The 13,803-nt window shown below is 41.7% G+C and overlaps 2 protein-coding genes across 13 annotated transcripts in view; one reads left to right on the top strand and one right to left on the bottom strand.

The window, feature by feature from the left end:
- The window catches only part of TMEM38B (transmembrane protein 38B), a 774,558-nt gene that overhangs the window by 739,821 nt on the left and 20,934 nt on the right, over positions 1-13,803 (bottom strand). The gene's annotated exons all lie outside the window — the stretch shown is intronic.
- The window catches only part of ABCA1 (ATP binding cassette subfamily A member 1), a 134,413-nt gene continuing 131,850 nt past the window's right edge, over positions 11,241-13,803 (top strand). For 6 of the 12 annotated variants that reach the window (XR_014837417.1, XR_014837405.1, XM_085011920.1 and 3 more), the window contains exon 1: positions 11,813-12,077. The gene's annotated coding sequence lies outside the window, so the exon portion shown is untranslated. 12 annotated transcript variants of the gene reach the window in all.

Raw genomic sequence — 13,803 nt, 5'->3', positions numbered from 1 at the left:
CTGTATTTTATTGAGCATTTACCATATACAAGGCAGAATACAAGCACTTCACATGTACTGTCTTATCTAATAGCCGTAAAACCCCTCTGAGGTAGGTTTACTATTACTGACATTTGATAATGAGTAAACTGAAGCACAGAGCAGTGAAGCAACATGCCCAAGAACACACAGACATGTGATACAAATAAGGAATTTTCACTTAGCAATAGATCCCTAGGATTGATTTAAAATCCTCTCATTCTTTTCTTCTTTTTTTAAGTTTTATTGAGTTGTTGATTTACAATGTCATTTTCAAAAAAATTTATGAACCTATTCACTAAAAAGTTCTAGCTGTCTTAACCATCTCATCTTTCCATCTTTTCTTCTGTTCTTCATTATATATATACATTCTCCTAAAATATGTTAAGAGTTCCCTTGTGGTGCAGCACGTTAAGGATCCAGTGTCATCACTGCAACAGCTTGGGTCGCTGCTTAGCATGGGTTCAATCCCTGTCCCTGGAACTTTCACATGCTGCGGGTGTGGCCAAAAAGTAAATAAATAAAATATGTTAGAGTTTACTGTTTCCATGTGGTAACTTATGGTTTGCTTTTCTGCAGTTTGCTTTTCTGCAGTTATCTACAAACTCTATTCTTTTTTTTTTTTTTTTTTTTTTTTTTTTTTTTTTTTTTTTTTTTTTTTTTGTCGTCTTTTTAGGGCCCCACCTAAGGCATATGGAAGTTCCCAGACTAGGGGTCAAATTGGAGGTGCAGCTGCTGGCCTACACCACAGCCACGGCAATGCAGGATCCGAACAGTGTCTGCAACCTACATCACAGTTCATGGCAACATTGGATCTTTAACACACTGAGCAAGGCCAGGGATCCAAGCTGTATCCTCACGGATAATAGTTGGGTTCATTTTCACTGAGCCATGACAGGAACTCTTGCAAGCTCTGTTCTTAATGTCATTTTTCTTAGGTAAAAAATAGCATATGCTTCTCCTAGAAATTTTGTAAAATACGGACATGTATGAAAAAAATTGCTCCTAATCCCACCATCCACAGAAAATAGCTATTAACTCTCAGGCAGCATTCTTTCCATTTTTTTTTCCTATGCACTATATTCAATGAAAAAGACTATAAATATACCATTATTTTTACTGAATATAAATCATAGTATACTAACTATAGTTTTACTCTTTCCAGTTAACATTTATCACAAGCCATTTCCCATATCATTACCTTTGAAAACATTATTTGTATTTTTAATAACTACATAAAATACTCTTATAGGAGTTTATCAGAATTTATTTTAGAATTTTTACACCCTTAGATGATTATATATCTTTAAAATGTTCACTCCTGGAGATAACATAGTGACAAACATTTTGAACATAAGTCTTTGACCATATTTTTGGATATCTCCTAAGGGTAAATTCTTCCAAGTAAATTAGTAGGTGAAAAGCTTTTAACACATGTTGCTATGGTGCCTGTCAAAATGTTGGAACAGTTCACACACCACTAACACTCTCAGTTTTTATGATCTTCACTTTGACATCATTTCCCTCTTTCTTTAGCCTCTGATCTTGTTTCGTTAGATGTTAGGAATGGACCCTCCATTTAGCTTTCTTTTTCATCTTCCTATCTGGGGCCTCCCATCCCCAGTGGTAAGTAGACAGATGTGGGGACTTCCTGCTGAGCTTTGTAACAGAGTCAGTCCAGAGGAACCAGCTTTAGGGTCAGCTCTGTGGGAAGCCCCAGGCCTCTGGGAATGGAGCCCATCCCCCAGTAATTTACATACTTCTGGGTGATTCTGCACACGTAGGTTTCCAGGACAAATAACCAGGAAAGAAATTACTCAGATTTCACTGGACAACATCAGTCACTGAAAGCATGGCAACAAAGACGGGAAATGAAGGCCTGCTTCCATGACATGGTCACAGCACAGTGTCTGGCCAGTGTAATGTTTGAAGAGGCCCTAACATTCATTCTGTCTAGATAGTTTCAGAAGCCATGAAGGGTGGTTGGTGCAACGATGAATCAAACCAACACAAGACCACCAAGGGGATAACAAAGGAAAGACCAAGCAGTCCTGAAGGAATCATCTCCAAAATGCTGAAGGAAGAAAAGAGACTTGCCTCTCTAGCAGCCCAGTAGAAAAAGGGAAATCTGGAACACTTCCTAGAATTTCTTTGTTTTTTAGTGACTTATTCTCTTATTAATATGTCAGAGAGAAGGAAAACTCCTGGCTAAGAAATAAAACAGCCCCTTATTCTAGAAATCACAGCCAGGAATATGAATTCTTAACAAGTGTCAAAAAAAAAAAGCACTCTGAGTAAGGAAAGGAGAATGCAGATTCATCACTTTTATTATAATACATGCTTGATTTCATTTAATCCCCAGAATCCAATTATTTTCTTTTCAAACTTAAGGGTAGTGTTGTCCCTCTGAATCTATTGTTACACTTACTATTGGATCTGAGCTGAGGGTATTATTTGCCTATTAATTTGAGTACTTAAGAAATATCTACTATAATATAGTTCTCTCCTTCATCTACCCTCTATCGCATACTTTTTTATCTAATGAGGGAAGTAGTTTCTAATACTCTCTCTCCTCTGTCCCTTTTGCCTCCTGCTTCTAGAATAATAGCACAACAGAGTTATTTATTCTCATCCCTCTCCTTCACTAATTTTACACAGGGGTGGAGATAAGATTTCTAGGTAAGGAGGCTCCATGAGCAGAGATTCAAAAAGTTTGTGGAATGGGGAATGGGCAGATAGGAATGGGGAGATGAAGGCTTCAAGGGTCTTCAATGTCATGTTTGCAAAGGTCTATTAGATTTTCTTCGGGAACTTTGAGGGATTGATTCTGTATAAGCAATAGAGAACCATAGGAAGTTTTAAGGCAGACGAGAGAGATACAGGATACTTCTTGTTTTTATGTTGGTTTGCGTAGCTATTTTCCCTTCAAGAAAAAAAATCACTCCATTGTGGTGGGAAAGATAAATAGGAAGAGGAAGAAACAAAAGTTAGGAATAGCAATTTGGAGGTTACCCAAAACTTTGGCTTGAATTTAGATAAGTGGGGATGGAGAGGAAAGGACAGACTGAAATGCTGAGGAGATTCAATTGAGAAGTTTAGGGTGCTTTTTAGAATGAGAAGAGGAAGATGGGGACAGAGGCATGAAAATTTAAGCAAGTGTGACTATGATTTCCAACAGTCAACATGTAGATGAAGATGTCATTAAATGAAATTAAAACATAGGATGCAGATGGACCAGGGATATTTTTGTTTTTTTATTACTCAGTGAATTTATTACATTTATAGTTGTACAATGATCATCATAATTCAGTTTTATAGTATTTCCATCCCACACCCCCAGCGCATCCTCTGACCCCCCAACCTCTCCCCTTTGGAAACCATAAGTTTTCAAAGTCTGTGAGTCAGTATCTGTTCTACAAAGAAGTTCAGTCTGTCATTTTTTCAGATTCCACATGTCAGTGATAGCATTTGATGTTGGTATCTCATTGTCTGGCTGATTTCACTTAGCATGATAATTTCTAGGTCTCTCCATGTTGCTAGAAATGCTGGTATTTCATTCATTTTAATGGCTGAGTAATATTCCATTGTGTATATGTACCACCTCTTCTTGAGCCACTCCTCTGTCGATGGACAGTTAGGTTGTTTCCATGTCTTGGCTATTGAAAATAGTGCTGCAATGAACATTGGAGTACATGTGTCTTTGCAAGTCATGGTTTTCTCTGGATAGTTACCCAGGCGTGGGATTGCTGGATCAAATGGTAGTTCTATTTTTAGTTTTCTGAGGAATCTCTATACTGTTTTCCACAGTGGTTGCACCAATTTACAATCCCACCCACGGTGTACTAGGGTTCCTTTTTCTCCACACCCTCTCCAGCACTTATTGTTTGTAGACTTTTGGATGATGGCCATTCTGGCTGGTGTAAGGTGGTACCTCAGAGTGGTTTTGATTTGCATTTCTCTAATAATGAGTGATGTTGAACATCTTTTCATGTGTTTTTTGGCCATCTATATGTCTTCTTTGGAGAGCTGTCTGTTTAAATCTTCTGCCTATTTTTTGATGGGGTTGTTTGTTTGTTTGGTATTGAGCAGTAGGAGGTGTTTATAAATTTTGGAGATTAATCCCTTGTCAGTTGGTTCTCTTGCAAAGATTTTCTCCCATTCTCTGGGTTGTCTTTTTGTTTTGTTTAGTGTTTCCTTTGCTGGGCAGAGGCTTTGAAGTTTGCTTAGGTCCCATTTGTTTATTTTTGTTTTTACTGTCATTACTCTAAGAGGTGGATCTGAGAAGATATTGCTGTGGTTTATGTCAGAGAGTGTTTGGCCTATGTTTTCCTCTAGGAGTTTGATAGTGTCTGGTCTTATATCTAGGTCTTGAATCCATTTGGAGTTTATTTTTGTGTATGGTGTTAGAGAGTGTTCTCCTTTCATTCTTTGAGTGTTCTCCTTTCATTCTTTCAGGATGTCTTTGGCTATTCTGTGTCTTTTGTGCTTCCAAACAAACTTTAAAATATTTTGTTCCAGTTCTGTGAAAAATGTCCTTGGTAATTTGATAGGGATTGCATTGAATCTGTAGATTACCTTGGGTAGTATAGTCATTTTGATAATATTGACTCTTCCAATCCACGAGCATGGTATGTCTTTATACCTGTTTGTGTCATCTTTGATTTCTTTCATCAGGGTCTTATAGTTTTCAGAGTACAGGTCTTTTCTCTCTTTAGGGAGGTTTACTCCTCGGTACTTTATTCTTTTGGATGTGATAGTAAACAGGATTGCTTCCCTAATTTCTCTTTCTGATATTTCATTGTTAGTATATAGAAATGCCGTTGATTTCTGTGTATTAATTTTGTATCCTGCAACTTTGCCAAATTCATGGATGAGCTCTAACAGTTTTCTGGTAGAGTCTTTAGGATTCTCTAAGTATAGTATCATGTCATCTGCAAAAAGTGATAGTTTTACTTCTTCCTTTCCAATTTGGATAACTTTTATTTCTTTTACTTCTCTGATTGCTGTGGCTAGGACTTCCAGAAGTATGTTGAAGAGTAGTGGCAAGAGCGGACATCCTTGTCTTGTTCCTGATCTCAGTGGGAATTCTTTCAGCTTTTCACCATTGAGAATGACATTCGCTGTGGGTTTGTCTAATATGGCCTTTATTATGTTGAGGTAGGTTCCCGTTATGCCCACTTTCTGAAGGGTTTTTATCGGGAATGGGTGTTGGATTTTGTCAAAGGCTTTTTCTGCGTCTATTGAGAGGATCATATGGTTTTTATTCTTCAGTTTGTTAACGTGGTGTATCACACTGATTGATTTGTGGATATTGAACAATCCTTGCATCCCTGGGATAAATCCCACTTGATCATGATGTACAATCCTTTTAATGTATTGTTGGATGCGGTTTGCTAGTATTTTGTTGAGGATTTTTGCATCAATGTTCATCAGTGATATTGGCCTGTAGTTTTCTCTTTTTTTTTTGTGGAGTCTTTGTCTGGTTTTGGTACCAGGGTGATGGTGGCCTCATAGAATGAGTTTGGGAGTGTCCCTTCCTCTAAAATTTTTTGAAATAGTTTCAGAAGGGTAGGTATTAGCACTTCTCTAAATGGTTGATAGAATTCTCCTGTGAAGCCATCTGGTCTTGGACTTTTGTTTGTTGGAAGTTTTTAAATCACAGTTTCAATTTCAGTTCTTGTGATTGGTCCATTCATCTTTTCTATTTCATCTTGGTTTAGTCTTGGAAGATTGTACTTTTCTAAGAATTTGTCCATTTCTTCTAGGTTTTCTGTTTTATTGGCGTATAGTTTCATATAGTAGTCTCTTATGATCCTTTGTATTTCTGTGATGTCCACTGTTATGTCTCCTTTTTCATTTCTCATTTTATTGATTTGAGTCCTCTCTTTTTTTGAGGAGGGATTTTTTAAAGAAAAGATTAAAAAATTGTTTTGGGGTTTAGTTGCAGAATGTCCTGTTCAGTGTTGTGCTGATAAATGTTAAAACTAGCTTTCAAAAAAAAAAAAAAAAAAAAAAAAGAGAGAGAAAAGAAAGAAAGGGAGAAAGAGAGAAAGAAAAAAGAAAGAAAAACAGAAAGCAAGAGCGAAAAAGGGAAAGAAAGAAAAGCTGTGATTTTTATCAGATTTGATGGCGTAAATATTCCCTCCATGAGCTCATTTTAGGTTTGCCCCATAGAAGTCACTTACTGCAGAGTAGGGAAGAGATAAACATATGCAGTCAGCAGTTCTGAGCTGGAGCAAGCACACTTTGGTCCTGCTGGTTGCTACACCTGGCATGGGGGCGGGGGGAGGAGTCTTGACACCTTCCCAGAGCTCAGCAAGGAGCTAAGAGCTGGCCATACAGGGTTTGGGTGAAGTCAGGGAATGGATCATGTAAAAATAAAAGAAGAAAACCAGTTTTAGGAGATATAGATACAAGGACAGAGGAGTAGGAAAAGAGGGATTAAAGAGGCAGGAAAGTCACAAGAGAACCAGATTCAGGAAACACAAGAGAAGAACTAGTTTCAGGAAGGAAGGTGTGGTCAGTAGTGTCAAATACCAGAGATCAGGTAGCCCAGGGACTTAAAGGAGGTCATCAGTGTTAGACCTTAAGCAGTCTATCTGTGCTTGAGATATTTTTCTATTTGCCTACATGAAAATATTTTATAATGATAAGAAAGCACATATGCCCCTCTCTCACTCTTTAAGGAGGTCATTAATGAATCTGGACAGCATGAGCTCAGAGTGGTAGGGGCCAGAGTTTGCCTGAAACCGGCTGGAGAGTGAATGAAAGGGACGGATTACAGATGAAATCTTTTCAGCAGCTTGGCTCTCGATGGCAGGAGAGCTTAAAGGGAGGAAGTTTGGTTTTACTTATTTATTTATATATGTATTTATTTATTTTTGTCTTTTTTAGGACTGAATCTGCGACATATGGAGGGTCCCAGGCTAGGGGTCTAATCAGAGCTATAGCCACCGGCCTATGCCACAGCCACAGCAACACAGGATCCGAGCCGCATCTGTGACCTACACCACAGCTCATGGCAATGCCAGATCCTTAACCCACTGAGTGAGGCCGGGGATGGAACCTGCAACCTCATGGTTCCTAGTCAGATCCGTTTCTGCTGCGCCAAGACGGGAACTCCAAATTTATTTATTTTTTTAATTACTCAATGAATTCTATTACTTTTATAGTTGTACAAAAGGGTGGCTTTTAAAAATTGTAACTCATTGATCAACTAGTAATTCAGGGGCTATAAGTGTCTATAATCCAGGCTAACTTGTCGATACCAGTGACAGGCAGAACAAGCATCTTACTAAAGTCCAGAAGCAGTAATGGTTTTGAATCTTGCTATATGTCAATAAGAGTCACATTAATAAAGAAGGGGATTGCATTGGTCCAATTAAATTAAATTTGTAGGTATTGAAAGCCTGTACAGTACATAGTTTACTCCACAAATAACGGTGATCCTTTGTAATTTTGTTTTGTTTGTTTAAACTCTATAGCTTGAGAATTTGTTTCTGTGTCTAACCATGTATTGGAATTAAACTGACTCAAATATAAACTATAGGTTTATATAAGGTTATTCCACCTTACATGAAGGAAGAATTACCTATTTTTAAAAATTCTGAGGCACCTGTCATTCTCCAGGGATTCTCAAAAAGCCCAGTTGTTCCATCTTCTTAATTGTAACAAATTCTGCCTGAGAAATTATTTTTAGAATAGTTTCTGTTTTATTCTTCATTGACTTCCTGTAATACTCTTTTTTTTTCAGAGTTTCCAGGAACCAAACAGTATGATGTGTCCCAATCAAAAACACATGTGGTGAAAATCATTTATATTCTAAACAATGTGTAAATGTACATTTATGTTGACCAGTTAACAGATATTATGTATCAAAGCAATTTCCAAGCAAAGTCTTTAAGGTAATCCCAATTTAAATGTCTCCATAGAATGATAATCTGTAGCTCCATGACCTCTAGCAGGGTCTCCAAGGCTGCAACTGCCTGAAAGGGCATTTCTGTAATTAGAAGATGCCAGGGTCATCTTAAAATAGAACTTCAAGACACCTAGGGTATATTGATAGAATTGGCTTCTCCAGAGCCACAGCAACAAAGAAGGGCCATTTTACTTGTTTGGGAAGAGTCATCTAGGGTGGGGACTTGGAGTGTTGGTGTTGGTGTTAGAGGAATTGAAGGATTTTGAGGAAAGCTCACAGAAGCATACTTATGAACAAATCAACCAGTGACATTCAAGAGAGAAAATTCTCATTTTATACATTCTCTTAGCCTCTGACTTTTGGAATTCAGTATTTCTGTTCATACGAACCTGTCAGATTTGCAAAATGTGGGTTTGATGTCAGCAGAGTTAGGTCCTTGTGTCCCCTGGCCATATCCCTCTTTGGGAGGTTGAGCTCTTTTACTGGTAGACATCAACACAAGTAATGAACATACTTCAGGCATTGCAGTGTGTTAATGTATTCATTTCAGAGGTGAGCAGATTCCTGATACCACAGGTTGTTCTTAGTTAAAAATGATCACATTTGGCTTTGGGGCCATAGACCTGTATATTTAGAATCAATGGCTGTCCTCTGGAGCTGTCAGCTCCATCTTGGTCTCACCTCCTTTCTCCAACAGCCTATCTTTCTCTCATTTGTACAAGACTTCTGGCCACTCATTCCCCAGGAGAACAATCTGAAGGATTACATTAATAGGGGTGCTCTTGGGAACTACAGCCTTCAGTTCCAAAAAGAATGATTCTGGTGGTGGAATTTTAAGCAATGTGATAGGTGGTGGGTGGTGGGGTGGGGTGGGGGATAGAGAGGCAGAGAAACATTATCACTCCCCCAAATCACACTTGGAAGGGTAGCACCTCCTCAGAGCTTCCCTTTATATCTAGAGAATCAGAGTGATTACTCTGCACTCTTTTCTAGGCCTGGAGTTTTAAAATTTTGACATGGAAAAATCCCCCCCCCCCGTGAATTTTATTTATTTTTTATAATGATTTTTATTTTTTCCATTATAGCTGATTTACGGTGTTATGTCAATTTTCTACTGCACAGCTAGGAGACCAGTCACATATACATATATACATTCTTTTTTCTCATGTTATCATGCTCCATCACAAGTGACCATAGTTCCCAGTGCTATACAGCAGATCCCATTGCTTATCCATTCCAAAGGCAATAGTTTGCAACTATTAACCCCAAATTCCCAGTCCCTCCCACTCCCTCCCTCCCACCCCGTTGGCAACCACGAGTCTGTTCTCCATGTCCATGATTTTCTTTTCTGTGGAAAGGTTCATTTGTGTCATATATTAGGTTCCAGATATAAGTGATATCATGTGGTCTTTCTCCTTCTGACTTATTTCACTTAGTATGAGAGTCTCTAGTTCCATCCATGTTGCTGTGAATGGCATTATTTTGTCCTTTTTTATGACTGAGTAGTATTTTATTGCATATATGTACCACATCTTCTTAACCCATTCATCTGTTCATAGACTTTTAGGCTGTTTCCATGTCTTGGCTATCGTGAATAGTGCTGTGATGAACATGGGGGTGCATGTGTCTTTTTCAAAGAAAGTTTTATCTGGATATGGCATGGGAAAATTTTAATAGGCCATGGCTGATACCTAAAAATGACCTTGTTAGTCAGCTACCAACACCTTCTTTGTTTATAGTCATTCTTCCCAGGAGCTCAGCTGAACAAAATTCACTTTCAGAAAACCCTTGTGAGGAAGGGAAATAAATATATATTCTATTTTATAGGTGAAGAAATGGGGGCCGAAAGTTGTGGATCAGGTGGTACAGTCAATTTGACCCCAAACCCAGTCTTTTGGCTAGGACTGTCCTTTGACCTAGACAAGAGGGACTCCTCTTCTGGGCTCTGGGCCTCAAAAGGCTTGGCTCTGGCCAGCCTCGCACCTCATCCTTTCCTAAGGGTGGGCAGTCCACAGGACCCAGTGGCCATGCCACCAGAGTTATGAATAGGTGGGACCCTAGAATTCCATACCCTAAGGCCTCTAAGTATGTTTCCAGAGTCTGCCAGGGCCTTCCCAAAGGATCCGTCCTGAGTGTTAACAGAACCACTGACATGTGTACCTGGGTTCAAATCATGGCCTTGATTGAGTGTGGAGGGGCTTGTGCAGCTTGGGGTCCACATACATAGCTGGAGGTTATTCTGGAATATGATGGAGCTGGGGCGGGAAGAGAAAGGGGTCTGATGGTCAGCTCTTCCACTCCACCATTTTTTGCCAAACCCAAGTTACAGCCTGAGGAATCCATACTTCCAGGTTGCTCCAAAGGTATCTTTGTCAAGGTAGAAGACATTTTTACAGTTTGTTGGCTTGTTTTATGAGTTAAATAATTAAAATATATGGCCCACCATTTGTACACTTTCTTCTCTTCCTCCAATGTATGGGCCGTCTTGCTCCTGTCAAAACCAATGCCAGAAGAAGTTGGTGAACTGGAATGGTTATGTAATTTTACAAGACTGTGATTCTCCAGCTGCACTTTGAGAATTTGTAGAAACCAAAATACAAGCCATATGTATTCATCTGTCACTGAGCCGCTGACCAATATGATGAAAATTAAAAGGGAGTTGGTCCACATTCTTTGTTTTTGTTTGTTTTTTGTGGCCTCCCTCCTCCTCCCAGTTTGCAAAGAAAAGGAGCAAGACCACTTTTCAGGGGTCCTCCCTGGGAATCCTAAAAGTAATACTGAATTGAATTCCAAAGCCAGGGTTGGTGGTGGAAAACACACCCAGCCAATCGTCCAGGGGACCGCTTTGTCCCACATCCTGGGCATTTGAAAGGAGAAGACTAAAGGGTTAGCATCTTGAGGGGTTTGGGCCTAGAGTTCTGTTCCCCTCCCCACCTCCCCTCAGGTCCTTCCGACTGAAAAAGTTAACAAAGGAACAAAAACTGCTGAAAGCACGAGATTAGAGGAAGCGATTTCTACTAGTGCTTCTGGCTGCCCTGAACGTGCAGGAGAGTCTCTAGCGGGCGCAGCCCCCTTCCCCAATTTTCCCTCTGGTCCTGGGCAGACGAGCCCAGCAGGGGCGAGAGGTTCAGACCCATGCCGGGGCAAGGAGGGCTGCACCACCACCTGCGCCCTCCGCCCCCAGTGGGCGTGAGAGGCGGGTTGTCGCCCATTTAAGGGGCGGGGCGCAGCTCCACGTGCTTTCTACTGAGTGACTGAACTACATAAACTGAGGCCGGGAAAACGGGCGGGGAAGGAGGGAGTGAACAGGCTTTGACCGATAGTAACCCCTGTGCTCAGCGCCGCCGAATCTATAAAAGGAACTAGTCGCGGCAAAACCCGGGTAATTCCGAGGAAGAGTGAGTGCAGCCGGGGCCTTGAGGACACCTCTCTCCCCTGGCGCAGGTGGGCTGGACAGGGGTCTCCGCGCTACCAGCGCCGCCACAGCCAATTTCTCCAGGCACTTTGCTCCTCTTCCCACACTTCTCGGGAAGGATTTTTCAAGGGGTAGGGGCAAGAGACGCAAACACAAAAGTGGAAAACAGGTAAGACGCTCTTCAGCAACTCGGGCGTTATTGTTTTGTTTCGGGGCCGAGGGGAATTTGGGAAGCTCTGGGTTTCGGAGACTTTAGTCCGAACCCCCACATTCCCACCTCCTGCAGGGCAAATGGGGCGGGGGCAGCGTAAGTGGGGGAAGGCGTCCTAGGATGAGCTGTGGCGACCCCAAGACGCGGCGCCGCTACGCTCAGAACTCGCCGGGCGGTGGAGCGGAAGGAGCATCTCTGAGCGCGGAGACCAGGGCGCAGTACTTAAGGGGCAGTGGAATCGGGGGCTTCCGGTGTTGCTGGGGGTGCTGCGCTCGGAGTCGGGAGAGTGGCAGGTCTGGCACCGAGCTCTTCCCTTTGTTCGGAAGCGCCTGAGCCGGCTGGAAACCTCTTCTGCTGCTGGTCGGACGGCGCACATCAGGACAATTGTCCGCCCTTAGTTCTTAAGGAGCTGGTCTGAGTTGGGCTTTGACCTGGGAGTCGGTCCCGTGCACCCCGAGACTGGAGCTGAGCTTTCTTTGCCCGCAAGAACGCGTCTGGGAGGTGTCCCAAACCGGGTTCGTAGCGCTATTGTTCCTTTGAGGCTTCGGGGGCTTTGTTTAACCTGGGGGTCTGCCAACGGTCTCTGCACGCTCTCTGGAGCTGGAATCCCTGGCGCAGCCGAGAGACGAGTTTCGTTTCTTTTAAAAACCTTAGGCTTAAGAGAGGAGGGCCTGTGGAAACCGGGAGCTGAGGTGTCCATTCCCCTGCCCACCCCCCCATCTTCCTGCCCTTTGCTGCTTGTCTGCTGGGGGGCAGCTTCAGACTGGGCAAGGATGGGGAAGCTGGGGCGAGATGGTGAAGCAGAATGACCGAGAGTAACCCCGGAGGGCGGTGCAGAACTCGGAGCGCGGCGGCCGGCTGGGCTTCGCGGTGGGGGCAGGGAGGGCTGGGCGCCGGCTGCCAGTGGCCATGGGGGGACTGACCCACAGCGCCTCCTGGCCGAGTCGCCTGGGAATGGGCCGGTTGGCTGGAGTGGAGCCGGGCTCTAGGAGGCATTGTCGCTCTCGGGCTCCGACTGAGATCCGGTAAAGGCTGATGGTTGCAGACTGGGAGGAAACCTGGGGGATGAGGCGAAAGCTCATCTGGTTGTTTTCTTAGAATGGTTTCCTACTCCCTGAGTGTTGCTAAACCAAAGGTTCTGGGGGCGTGGGTCAGTGCCAGGGTTGTGTGTAGGTGCCTTTTTTTCAGTACTTATCAGAAAGAAGAGAGTAAACAAAATAAAAAACAATAGAGACAGAGAAGGAGAAAGAAAAAGGGAGAGACTGCGAAAGAGAAATAAGGAAAAAGAAAGAAAGAAAAGTGACGCTAGAAATAATGGGCCCTTGTCTTTTGCAACATCGGTACCATTAGCTTTTAAAAACAGACTTTTTAGTGACACTTAGAGTGAGTGAGTGGTATATATACATTCATATAATAGAAGACAAAATTGATAAAAAAAAAATTCCTTGGTGATGAAAATCAGTAAGTCACTTTCTAAGACCTAATCCCCACCGCCCCACAAACACCTCACCAAATCTTCCAGGTTCAAAAACAGAGTTTTACTGGTTCTTTTAACAGTAGTTTGGAACTCAATTTTAAGTTTTGATCTTCTTTTCAGACAAAACTTAAATCCTAATTTTAAAAAAGTACTTAATTTCTCATCTCCCCTTTAATTTTGGCCCAATTTCCTCATGCCTACCGCAAAATTAGTGGCCACTGTTTGTTGTTCATATCTTTCTCTTGAGGCACTTCTCCCACCGCTCCCAAAGAAAGTATGAAAGCATAGGGAAGCTTCCAGAGTAGACTCTCTTCTGATAATATAATAATTTTCAAGTACAAAGTTTCCATTGTCAGCCTGTAAAATGTTTAATTAATAACTGATAGAATTTGGGGAAAACATTGGATATGCAGAGCACATTGGTATTTACTTGAGAAAAAGCAATAGAATCAAAGTGATCAGCCTTCAGTGACCACAGTGCATTTAAGGGATAAGAATTGCTACTGTAGTCAGAGTAATTATGAGCACCTTTTCAGGGACCAAGCCTGGTGTTCCAGAATAATGTGTATGATTTTAAGGAGACTCCTCTGATGTTATGTGTTTCCCCTCCAGATAAACCTTTGAAATCTTAACCCTTACAAGTATTTCAATTTATATCCAAATCGAGGCCTGTGATGGGCCCTGGACACATTTTGGCTTAGAACATATTTACAGTTAATGTGAGAAAGTAGCTTAAGATGGGAAAAGGGTGATTAGGACTTGGT

This window comes from Sus scrofa, chromosome 1, assembly GCF_054392235.1.
Source record: "Sus scrofa isolate SSC_HxYL_T2T_F1_AM1 chromosome 1, Sscrofa_HxYL_maternal_Yorkshire_Landrace_v2.0, whole genome shotgun sequence".
NCBI classification, from domain to species: Eukaryota; Metazoa; Chordata; class Mammalia; order Artiodactyla; family Suidae; genus Sus; species Sus scrofa.
This window is presented reverse-complemented; position numbering and strand designations above follow the sequence as displayed.